The sequence below is a fragment of the Ischnura elegans genome, chromosome 2 (genome assembly GCF_921293095.1).
Source record: "Ischnura elegans chromosome 2, ioIscEleg1.1, whole genome shotgun sequence".
Classification (NCBI taxonomy): Eukaryota; Metazoa; Arthropoda; class Insecta; order Odonata; family Coenagrionidae; genus Ischnura; species Ischnura elegans.
The window spans coordinates 115820095-115832533 of record NC_060247.1 but is presented as its reverse complement, the minus strand read 5'-3'; the positions used below and the strand labels follow the sequence as shown (position 1 = coordinate 115832533).

Sequence of the window (12439 nt, the reverse complement as noted above, 5' to 3'; positions counted from 1 at the left end):
TGGCTTCTTTGGTAAAATAATATAACACAAGAAACTACATATGCATAGTGAAAGACCTTGATAAATTGTTCATTGATTTTTGTCTTGGTTTAGTTTGGCAGGGAAATAAATTGGGTATTAATGGTCGAAATGATCACTGGTGGTGTCCGTGCAGTATTTCCCAAATTTCAGATAAATTGTATTAGGGAAAAAACAGCTACAGTCACTACAGTGGAAACCATTACATCTGCACTGTAGCATAGGAATTACTGACACACATATATATCCTCAATTTGGGGGGGGGGATGTGCTAGATCTCCCCCCTTATACATTTAACTCTTAGAGACTTACAACTTGAAACATTGGTTCGGCCCCAATGTAGAACGTAACTTCCATGGTAAAAGGTGATCTCCACACATTCTTCGTTTATCTATTTTTTTCAATCCATTTCTTTGCCGGATGGGTCCAGTGCTGCAGGATAGAAAGAGAATTATTCATTTACGGAAGAGTATAAGTAAATAGCATAACACGATGGGATTAAACGAACCATTTATGCACGTCAACACAATAAATAGCGTGGTAAAAAAAAATTGTATCACTACAAAGGCCTGGAGTAGTATCCAATATCCATAGCTGGAATGCAACCAAATTGAAGACATTGGAGTATATTATTAAAGGTACGACTAAGTTATATAATCATCAACCTCTCATATTCACTCACCCAACGATCAAAAATATATACGCATTAGTGATGGGTCGATCATGAACGATTCGATCAAAAAGATTGAATCACTAGGTGAATCAAATGACTCATGATTCATTTCGTTAAACAAGTCGATCATCAATCATCAATCACTCCGACTTCCGGTTTCATATCAATCATCTCGGTTTCCGGTTTGATTCAAAATTTGGAACGACCGATGCTTAATCTCTTTTCGTCAGGGCAGAAATAGTTGTGATAAAATTAAATACTATGTTATGAAGAACTGAATACTTGTGTAATCTTTTTCTTAAATGTTTTCCAGCAGTTATCAGTATTAATAACACCAATACACGTAAAAGGAAAATATTAAGATGACTCCTGTAGGAGAACGTTAGGAAGTAGAAGTTAAAGCTGGTTATATTTTATTGTGCCGTTCATAAAATTATCCTGCAGATCAGATTCATGCATAGTGTGTGGTGTATTTTGTGTTATATTTTGATCAACTATAGTTAGAAATTATTTTATTAGTGTTAAGAAACTGTGGCAGTTTCGCCTTCCCAAATATTTTCATGACACTGCTTCCTTCATTTTTGCAATCTAATTTACTCATCTAGGTATTCACAATTAAAATAGTATATGAAATGATAATATGGATAGCAATCAGCGTTACCAATGCTCTTCGCAGATGAGGCAGTATTTATTCGATTATTCGAAGTGATTTATTACATCCATTGATTGAGTCTTTTCGATCTTGATTCCTTTTGAGTCTTTTCGATCATGATTCCTTTTGAGTCTTTTCAATCATGACTCCTTTGAGTCTTTTCGATCATAGTGATTGAATCTTGATTTGAGTCTTTTCGATCATAGTGATTGAATCAATTGATTGAATCACTTATGTGACTCGAGTCAAAATGATTGAATCACTAAAATGATCGACTTTGCCCATCACTAATACGCATTCTCGTGCAATGAAAAAGGCGCCAAATCGCGATCTCGCATTGATCCAAGTAGTTGACGAATAGAGTTCTAGATGGCAGTTGCGGCAGCGGTTCCGTTCCATGATGTTACCGCACAAAAGTTAATAGTGAACAGAACAGTTATCCACGTTTGGAGTACAGTGATCGCAAATATATCAGTATTTCCCCTGGGTGTTAACGACAAAAAAGTTTCGTATTTCCCTGAAGCTTGCTATATCTCCATCGGAGCGTCGTTATTATTGTATCTATAATTTATCGTTGATGGGTATCGTAGTCTGTCATGGGACTCCGTTGTATTGAATGAATAGAATAACTGGAATATGACATTATTATTTACGTGATAAACTGGATTAATACACATTTCTTATGACTGGTAGGGGCGATAAAATTTAATAAAGTATTTTATTGTGTTACGGGATGCATTTAATGCTATTCAAATATCCAAATGATTCATGTTGAATTCGGATGCTGCGTCGCACAAGCCGTTTGTTGGAAGTACATCGAAAATCTTATTAATTAAGGACATTTAATAGGAATAATATATGTTGGTGGTACTTAGGGGTTCTGAAAACCTTTTAATTCATACTTTATAACAATATTAATTATGGTAACCCTCCAATAATTCCGAGTTCGCCTTTTAAAGTCAATGTCGTAGGCATGCCTGTAGAATAACTAACATAGCCGTTTTTAACACATTCGCCCCGTAGTCTGCCACCAAAATATAGATACAGGAATGCTTAATTATTGCTTCCGTCTTAGTTAGTATATTTATACTCTCTTAACGAGCATGAGAACTCGAAAACTGACCAAAGAAAGGAGGCCACGCCAAGCTCAAAATAATCCTCAGAGGTCGTGTTGCATTATGTGCGTGGGTAATTTTACGCGGCGGCCATGTGTGCTATCCGCTCCAACAAAGCCCTTGAGAACAATTTTGTACAATAGGAAGCAATCGTATACCATAATTCGGGGTAATCCAAATTTTAATTTGATTCATACACTCACCTCTCAAGCAAAAGTATTAATAATGACAATTTTCCCACTTCCTCTCAGCGGTCCCATGGTGTAATGGTTAGCACTCTGGACTTTGAATCCAGCGATCCGAGTTCAAATCTCGGTGGGACCTTGTTGTATTTTTTTTTCTCAGTTCGCAATTATTTTTACATTGGAGAAAATTTTAAAATTTCATTCAGACGAATTTTATTGTTGTTCACAGTATTTTTAGGTCAATTTGACAGTAGCATTGTTATCCTACACTAGTGTCTCGATGTTGTTTTGTTGATATCCGGACACTTCTCCCTCAATTGAAAAAATGATTTTATTATTTTTTGTAAATACATCAGTAAAATATTCCAGCTTAAATGACATAACGGAGGCGGGAAGAACAAGAACTTACACTGGATACTAGTATTTCTTCATCCTCAATATTTTAGTTCGACAAAAATATCATGCATAGATTATTATTTGATTGTTTACATGCATGTATTTATTCCCGAACAAAATTTCAAAACCTCTATTCGTTCACAAAGATGTTTTTGCTGACCTTTATAATTTGGTTCTGATGCGCATAACGACATCGGGGATTCGAGGCCGGAATTTTCTTGGCTAACGGGCTGACAGGTACTCGCGCCCTCATTTCAATCTGTAGGTACTTACGGTCTTTCAATCCGTGTTTCTCCTACGAAACTTTCTTTCTTCGCCCGGACGCAAATGAATGCATGCCGTCTTTGACAAAGATGCTAAACTACTTGGTTCAAACGGCGGCAGGTTATTGTGAGCAGGCGTTGCTGTCAATCTGAACCTATTCGTGTTGAGAGCTCTAACTAGGGCAATTAGCACCGATTAGACTGGGAAAGCGCTGAATGAGAATTGCATTTGATTGGACCGATATCCGTCCATTTCCAACGACGATTGTATTTGTTCCCTACGGAGTGAAAAAATTTAATATTAAGGTAACTTTAATTTTCAGAAGCCATTCGTAAAGCTTAAAATTTAAATGTATAGTAGTATTTAGTGCTGTTAACATTTTAGAATAGTAAGTTTTGGTAGAAAACAAATATCTGGTGACTTTCACCACCCAATGTTTACAAAATATTTCCTAAAGTATTTGGTCATTTTAAAGGGTCGAAAACGGTCGCAAGCCACAATTAAATTGAAATCACACACACTGTCCCTATTTCACTACCATCACGGGGTCAATCATATCTACCTCGTCAAAATTTCTAGTTTTGATCTAATAGTTAAACATATTTATCATTAAATTTAAATTTACAATTAATGTCAAATTCGTAATCAGTAAATGCGAATAATGAGGCTATATAATTACGCCTGAACAGTGGCGTAACTAGGCATATGATTTGGGGGGGATTGGATGGCCTGTGGTGGGGGGTCATTGGGGGTCCGGGAAAATTTTTTAAAAATTGACATGCCTGGAAATGCATTTTACATAATTTTGGCACAAAAAATCAACTTTGTGCAGGCAGATGCAGTTATTAAATATCAACACTAGACAATAGTTTTAAACATCTATTTTTTTATTTCTCTAAGGCGTTAGGGGGATCACTCCCCTCATCCCCCCATAGTAACTCCACTGCCCCTGAAGGTTTCTCAGTTATCTTGGTAAATCAATGACCGCGGCTTTTCTACGCGAGTAAATTAATCAAAATATAGAGGTATATCACGGGTACATCTTCATATTAATAATTCGAGGAATGATTTGATGCATTTCTCAGTTCAACCCTCCACTGAGCTAAGCTTCACATATTTACGCGTTATTTCCCTGTTACATCCATGATAAGTAGTCCCATCGATTTTCAAATGCACAGGGCCAATGTGAATCCAACTAACACGTTGAAGCTAATATTTTAGCAGAGCGATTCGCACCCATCCACCACTCAAAACAAGTTATACTCTTTATTTGCGAAGTTTCGGCCTCAAAACCTTTTATCAAGAATACTATGGTTCACTATGTTATTATGGTTAATAGTTCAATTATAATTTTGAATATAATTACAAAGGAAATTATTTTGATGTCCTAGATTTGCGACACAATAAAGTCATGCACTATTATGCAACTCGATTAGTCTAGTAGAAGTCCTACCTTCGTCCATCCTTCGTCCTTAGAAGAACCATCGTCCATCTCCAATAGCTACCAAAAACCTTGAATCTGCACTTAATTTGAAAATTTCCGATATGAATTTTTTCGTCTTCTATTTATTTCTAAACCATCACAAATAGTAATGTGCGCATGAATTTTTCGGTCTCTCGAAGTCGCACACTTTTATCACTCATCATACCTTTAAGTTATACCATAGAGTGAGTACTCTGTGGAGTAAGTATATCTCTTACTCTATGGTATATAAATAATTATTATAAATATTTATTTATTATAAATATTTATTTATTATAAATATTTATAATAATAATATATATTATAAATATATGCCTGAAATAAATATTTATTTATTAAATAAATATTTATTTCAGGCAGTTATCAAATATTCGGACTTTAAAAAAAATATATTGAAACAAATCTCACTTTCAATTTCAGAAATGCATTTTCTATTTGCAATACGATTCATATCATAGCTGATAATTAAATTTGTCGGGAGTTTATGTAAGAATGTATATTCTGCAGCTTTCCTAAAAATACTTTTAAATTCATAGACCCCACTTCCTTTTCTCCTTTTGACCACTTGTTTTTCTTGTAGCTTCCAATTTGAATACAATTACCAAAGTACTAGGAAGTCTGGTAGTATGACGTCCGTGGAGCGACCGCCGCCAAACTCATTCACATGCTCATAAATCACTGACAGGCATTGAGAGAGAGCCAAGTCGAGGAAGCTTGGCAGGGGGTGAGTCCTCATCAACATGTAACGTGCCAAATTCGCGCTTCATGTTGAAGAAAAATAAACAACAAAAAGAAAAAGAAAACTTTTTTTCAGAAACGGTACAAAATACACAAAAAGTAAAAAAATTAGCTTTTCATCATTCCGAGAATAAAGCGTCACTGCTCATTAAGTTTATTAGAAATGAGCGTAGGAGAGCCAGATAGATGAATTAAGATTGGCTGGAAATGAGTGTTATTCAATGAAAGAAGGAATGTAGTTACACACTATCGAAATTACATCCTCCATAGTGGAATCTCAAAATGGGACAGTCTTATGGTTGAAGCAAAAATCACATACTGCAAGATTTGAAAAAAAGTCATTGACCTTCATTAGACATAGTTAAACAAAACAACTATTACGTTAATTCATGTTCCGTCCTCGTACGACTGTTTGCTGAGATACAAAGCGTTCGAATTCGAGTCGCTTTAATTTTGAAGGAGAAAAGTGGACGCATGGTCAAGGGTCATCCACGGTACGCTAATCCTTATTCACTCTCAATTTCATCTCCATCGCACTCTGGCTAAATTCCAAATGACTCTACGACCAGACTCGCTCATAGTCTTCCAGTCAAGGCCGGTGTACAGGAAGATATTAGAAAAAAGATTACATTAAGCGTCAGCGGAGAGTTTTACTGGAAACGCACCGCGAGTAACTACTCATCTTTGTAGACAACGGTTTCTCCGTCATCGCAGCTGGCTTCCTCGCGTATGAATGAAGTGGTCTTCATCGGCATAAAGAATCCAGCTGCAATACCGACGAAACTGTAGTCAACAAATATATACGAAAGCGCTGCATATCCCGTAAAATTCTCCGTTGAATATTCACTACACAGCGAGAGCCTACAAAAGGAATAAAATTAAGCACTTAACGAAAAATTAAAATAAATACAATAGGGCTATTATAATAAAAATAACGCGCAATCTGTGCCATTTTTCATTCTTTTACGAACTAACAGCAAATTGTAATTGCACTTACCGTAATGGAATTTGGTTGCTTGAATGGAGTTTAGTTGTTTATTCGCTGTCTCGTTGTCTTTTCCGGAGGCAACTTCTCCTTCCATGTTATTATTCATCACAAGATGTCTTCTTTCACGATTCACGGTTTAGATTAGATAGGTTTTTACAAAACATGGACGACAAGTGCACGAAAAATGTGACGATAACAGTTGAAAAACGTTCACGCTAATTTTCCCGATTATTTTAAATCGAACGAACCACCCGCCAATTTTCGCGTTAATTTCACACAAGTTCCGCGCTAACTGTTTCTGCGAACGCCGGAATTATTGACGTATGGGTATTGAAGTCTCACGGTCAGTTCTCCTGACGGGTAACTAATAATTTTTTCCTGTAAATCGACCTTCATACTCTTGGTATCCTTTCAGGAAAGGGAGCGAGTTGGTAATGGAGTTTTCTCTCTTTCTACATTTATTGGACATGAACAGTCTGATTCGAAAGTATTGCAACGAATTGAGCGGCGTCTCTTTCATCGCAGTCGAAAATGGAGCTTAGGTATTTTTTGTCGCACTGGAAGGAGGGAAAGTACCTCTACATGTCGCCCGATATATGGTATGGCATGGTATTTGGAGGAGGCGACCGACAGCTGAGGTCATTTGCGCCATGAGGGAAGGGTATGGAAGGAAGGGTGGAGAGAAACCCGGCGTCGGCATTTGCCTGCTCTTAACGAAAGGCGCCGAGGAGACCACGGCTTAACGTCCCATCCGACGGACGGAGTGTTGCGCTTGAAATGTCCTCCACACAACGCTCAAGCAGGGATCGGGCAGTCCCTGAAAATTCTCTGCCACTGCCGTGATTTGATCCCGAGTCCGCCGGGTGGAAAGCCAACACTCTAGCCACCACACCAACCCGATCCTCGTCGCCCGATATAGGGTCGTAGCTAGGAATTAAGGCTGCGGATGCAGTTTAGGTGTATCTTATACTGGACCTGTTTGGGGGTATGGAATACCCACCAGGATAAGCAGTAGGTGCGATATTAATAAATTGCGTAATTTTAAATTAAATGGCTCAAAATGGTGAGCTTTACGGCTTTCTGAGGGATATTTTATTAATATTTACACTATTATATTTGTAATATCAATCCAATTAAGCAAAATGGAATTAACTTAAAATTTCTCTGAGCTCTGTGGGGGTTTTATCCCCCAAAACCCCTCTGTGCCACTGGTCCGATAGCATAATGCACCTCCTCGACAAACCAACACTCGGGAAGAAGTTTAGTAGGTATCGAAAAACACGATTTCTTATATTTTTCTCGGTATTAACTCTTCACTTAAAAATAAGCTGCCATCTTGAAAATTTAGTACGTATAGAATAAATCCTTCGCCATTAAACTTATCTTAAGTAAAATATCGAGTACTTAGCGGGGATGGGATGTTGAAAACAGCGTTAGAGGGAAGAATGTTAGGTAAACGACGGAGGGGAAGGAAAAGAATAGGATTTTTAGATAGAATGAAAGGGAGTAGGTCCACACCACCCGAAACGCTACAATAATATGCTAAAAAAACCTACCAGAAATTAAAATTATAGAAACACACTGGAGACAGCCAGAAGGCTGGGACTAGTGAAGAACCAAAAATAAGAAATTCCGGCGAGGCGAGGAGAGGGAGTAGGTCTTATAGTGCACTGAAGAGGGAAGTGCATAATGGAAGGGGAGGCTCCCGGAATTCTTCTTAAGCACTCCATGGAAACCTACCTTAATCGGTGATATACTTTAATGATAATAAGTAAAATATCTCTTGAGAAATACATTTTTCAATTGAGCCTCTTTGGCCCATTAGCGATTTTTTCCACTTTATGATACGAATTGAGAAAAGCTGGTGTACTCTTAATCGTTAATAATTATCTGTAAAAATAAATACATTAAAACTATTTGCAATTAAAATGTCTTGTTCAAAATGAGAACAAGGTGAAAAGTGTCAAATGTGCTGGAAATCGCCATGTTCGGCGCAAATTTTCTCTTTGACATATGAATACTAGAATCTCATGCGTAGTGCCACCTTCGATAAAATAATTGCTACTTTTTCTATGAAGCGACTTTTATCTTTATTCTGCCACTTGCCAAGAGAAAGTACCCTCATTATCGCCGTTCGGACTGAGTTCTATACACGCAGCATGAACACGGCATTTCTTGCTGTCTGAAAGCATAAAACACCACCTCGTCAAACTAATACTCGGGAAGAAGCATCTTTACATCGTGAAGAATTTTTCGGCTAAAACTTAAACTGTCATCTTGACATTTTTAGATTATTTAGGATAAATCCTTACATTTATCTCAAGTATAAAAATTTTATCTCCGAGAATTTAGAACTTTCGTAATTTTAAATACAAGCAAAGTTCCACAAGCGTCTTTTCTGAAAGAATACATGGCAATTTCAGGTTAAATTGTCAGCACTGTATTGTAATTTTCATCGTCAAATCCACCGTTATGTACTGTCCCCTGAATTTTATCGTAGTCACCTGCTTAAACTTCACCTTATAATTTATTCAAAGTATTAGTTCTAGAATTTAAACGACGTTCAGGCAATGGTGCCCATTATTTCTATAAATTCGTAAGAATAATTTCCTAATTGGCCTTGATCACACCCTGCTGATATTCATTGTAAGAATGTATTGCACAACAGAAATTAAGGAAAGGGTTTCCATGGCATTTGAAAGATTCAAGAGGAGATGTAAATATCTATGTGGACAAGTTCAACAGACTCAGGATTCAATTGGTAGAAGTTAGACATATTTAAATAAATAAAATATTGTAGAACTTTTCCACAAATTTTTTTACTGCGTACAACGCAGTAAAAATGTTGTGGAAAAGTACTACAGTATTTTATTTATTTAAATATATCTATGTGGACCCCTGAATATGGAGTTGCGGAGGATGATGCCGCGATGTGAGATCGACGACGCCTCTAGGGTAGGTAAAGATAATGGTGGAAGTAGTGGGATGGGTGACACCCTCGCCGTCATTAGGGCGTCGAAGGCTATCATCACCGAAACCTAATTTGACGTATGTATAGAAGAGAAGGATATGTCTATAGTGCAGAGACTTGGTCACTGCAAACAGGGCCAAAGGAGGATGAAGCGATATTAGAGATCCTCGAAATATGGATACGGAGGAGAATTGTAAGAGTTACTTTGGAAGAAAGGGTATGCAATGGTGAGGATATGAAAATTGAACAGCGGAATATGCAACACTGCAAGTCATTGGAAGGAGAAAAATTAACTAGATCGGACATTTTGTGAGAAAGGGAATTTTTACCAATGAAATAAAAAGTAGTAGCACTTTTCCACAATTATTTCAATGGGTACGACGCGCATCGGCACACGGAGTCATCATCTGGTACCAGACGACCAAATAATGGCTCTGTGAGCCGAAACGTGCCGTACGCATTGCAATAATTGTGGGAAAGTGAAACACCATTTTATCTAAACATCTTGAACTTCCACTATATCACGCCTGAATCGGTTGAATTCATGCAGAATTTTTATTGACGGAAGGGAAAGGATTGGGAGCGTATGAAGACCCAGAGTGGGTCCTCAGAATGGTGCTACACACGAGGGCCGCGATCCAAGTGCCAAAAACTTATTCGCCCCATCATCCTCGGAAGTTAGGGGTTATAGGAGAGGGATGGGAGAATCCCTCGCTGTTGTTAGGGCGATGAAGGCTATTATTAGCGAAACCATAATTCGATGTATCTAAAGAAGGGAGGGATTTTTCTATGGAGAAGAAAAAACCGTCAACTCTTCTGCAGAAAAGGAGCGGCAAAAGGCGAAAGGAATGGAAGAGAAATAGAGTACCTAAATTAAAAAAAAAATTGTAAAATAATTCTAATAAAAATTGTCAGCCTCCGTAGCGGCGGGGATAAGTCCTCGCCTACCATACCGAAGGTCGCGGGTTCGAGTCCCTCCTGAATCGGTTGCTCCTTCCAGGACATGGTTGTGTGTGATCGACTGTGGTTGATTGTTAAGATGTAAAGTCCTCGTTGTGCTGTTTTCGGGGGTAATTGAGATAAATTAAAAAAATGCAAACTCTTTATAGTCCAGGAAATGAAGCTCATAAAAGTGAAAAACCTTGCAATTTTTTCAAACTGAATCGATTTGCACCAAAATTTGGGATTAGACTAATTATACCCCCTACTACAAAATCTATATTATGCCGAAGGGCGCTTTTTATTTTTTAGGGGTGAAAACTACCCCTAAAAGCTGGAACTTAAAAACTTTTTTTTTAAAGCTAAATACGTGTCAAATTTAGTTTAAATTATATGTATAATTATTTTTTTATGTTTGGAAAATAATTTTAAGGTGTTTCAACCCATAATAATCAACCCTATTGGGGGTTAATGTAAAAAAGAATTTTCAAACTGAATCGATTTGCATAACAACTTGTGTTCATACTGATCATACCTCCTATAAAAATGTTTTTCAAACCGAATCGATTTGCATACATAGTTGGGATTAGACTAATCATACCCCCTTCTTCAAAATCTATACTATGCCGAAGGGCGCCTTTTATTTTTTAGGGGTAAAAACTACCCCTAAAAGCTGAAACTTAAAATATTATATTTTAAAGCTAAATACGGGTAAAATTTAGTTTAAATTATTTGTATGATTATTTTATTTGTTTGGAAAATAATTTTAAGGCGTTTCAATCCATAATAATCAACCCTTATTGGGGGTTAATGTAAAAAAAAATATTTACCCTAAAAATAAAAATTATTTATCACATTGTATCTTCTTATTCACTTTCTAACTCCTTTTATTATGTATTCACTTTTTTCTCTCATGATTTTAATCACAGCACAGAAAAGATATAACAATAGGATAAAGAGAACAAACTTCGTCATGGTAACATAAACAAATAAATGTACATTTATGTAGACATTACATGAAACACAATCAAACGGAGACTGTATGGCTTCCAGTCTTCCCACCACATGCATGCTCACAGGTCACTGTAAGCGAGAGCACACATACTCACATATGTGTGTGTATATATACATCTTATGGGTATGTGTGTTTATTTTGTAGCAAATTTGAGTGTATCGTTAGCTTCTCACGTAAAGTACACAAAGTATATGCTGATTATGAGGAATATTATGCTCTGAATTGTGGATTTCGAATTTTTCGAAAATAAATTTGATTGGTATTTCAAACATAGCTCCTTTATTTTTTATGATAGAAAGTTCATTTAAATTGTATTTTGTAGGGTTTTTACGGACTACAAGGTCATGTGAATTAAATTTTTTTCGAGTCATTTATTTTTAAAGGGGAGGGATTTAAGGGTTTAAATAAGGTGGAGCTCCCTTGGAAATAGAGGTTTTAATTATCAATATCTCACCAAATATTTATTGTTTAGAAAATTAAAACACACCAAAATATTTGAAAGTAAAGAAGCTACAATTTATTACTCCTGCATTTTTTTCATATCTCCAGTTTTTTTGGAGTTATTTTGAAAAAAAGAGCATTTTTAACGAAATTGTAGAAAATGACTTTTCACTTTTTCCTCCATTTTTTTCAAAATTTGGAATTGTAAATTATTCAAACTTCTAGGATCAATTAACAATACTTAAATAAAGAGAAATACTGAAGGGCATTGATCAATTTTGTTTATTGTGGTAATAAGGAGTTGTTTTCACTGATTTTTTCGTACAAAAACGTAGGGACTGATCTCATTTTTAATCATAACTCGCTCAAATTTCATGATCAAAAATATTTTTTTCTCATTTTAAGAAATTTTTTTAAAAACACTTTTAAACAGATCACATACTTTTCCTCGAAAATTACATTTTTCCCGCTATTTGGCATTGAATCTTTCAAATTTAGCATATGACAAACAATAGATAACCATCAACAAGTTGTAGCTCGGTCCGAATTGGTCATAAAGGA

General features: G+C 36.4%; 1 non-coding gene across 1 annotated transcript; it reads left to right on the top strand.

The window, feature by feature from the left end:
• Window positions 1–2710: 2710 nt before the first annotated feature.
• On the top strand, window positions 2711–2782 carry Trnaq-uug. The gene has a single exon. It is a non-coding gene; the product is annotated as a tRNA-Gln (tRNA).
• Window positions 2783–12439: the final 9657 nt, after the last annotated feature.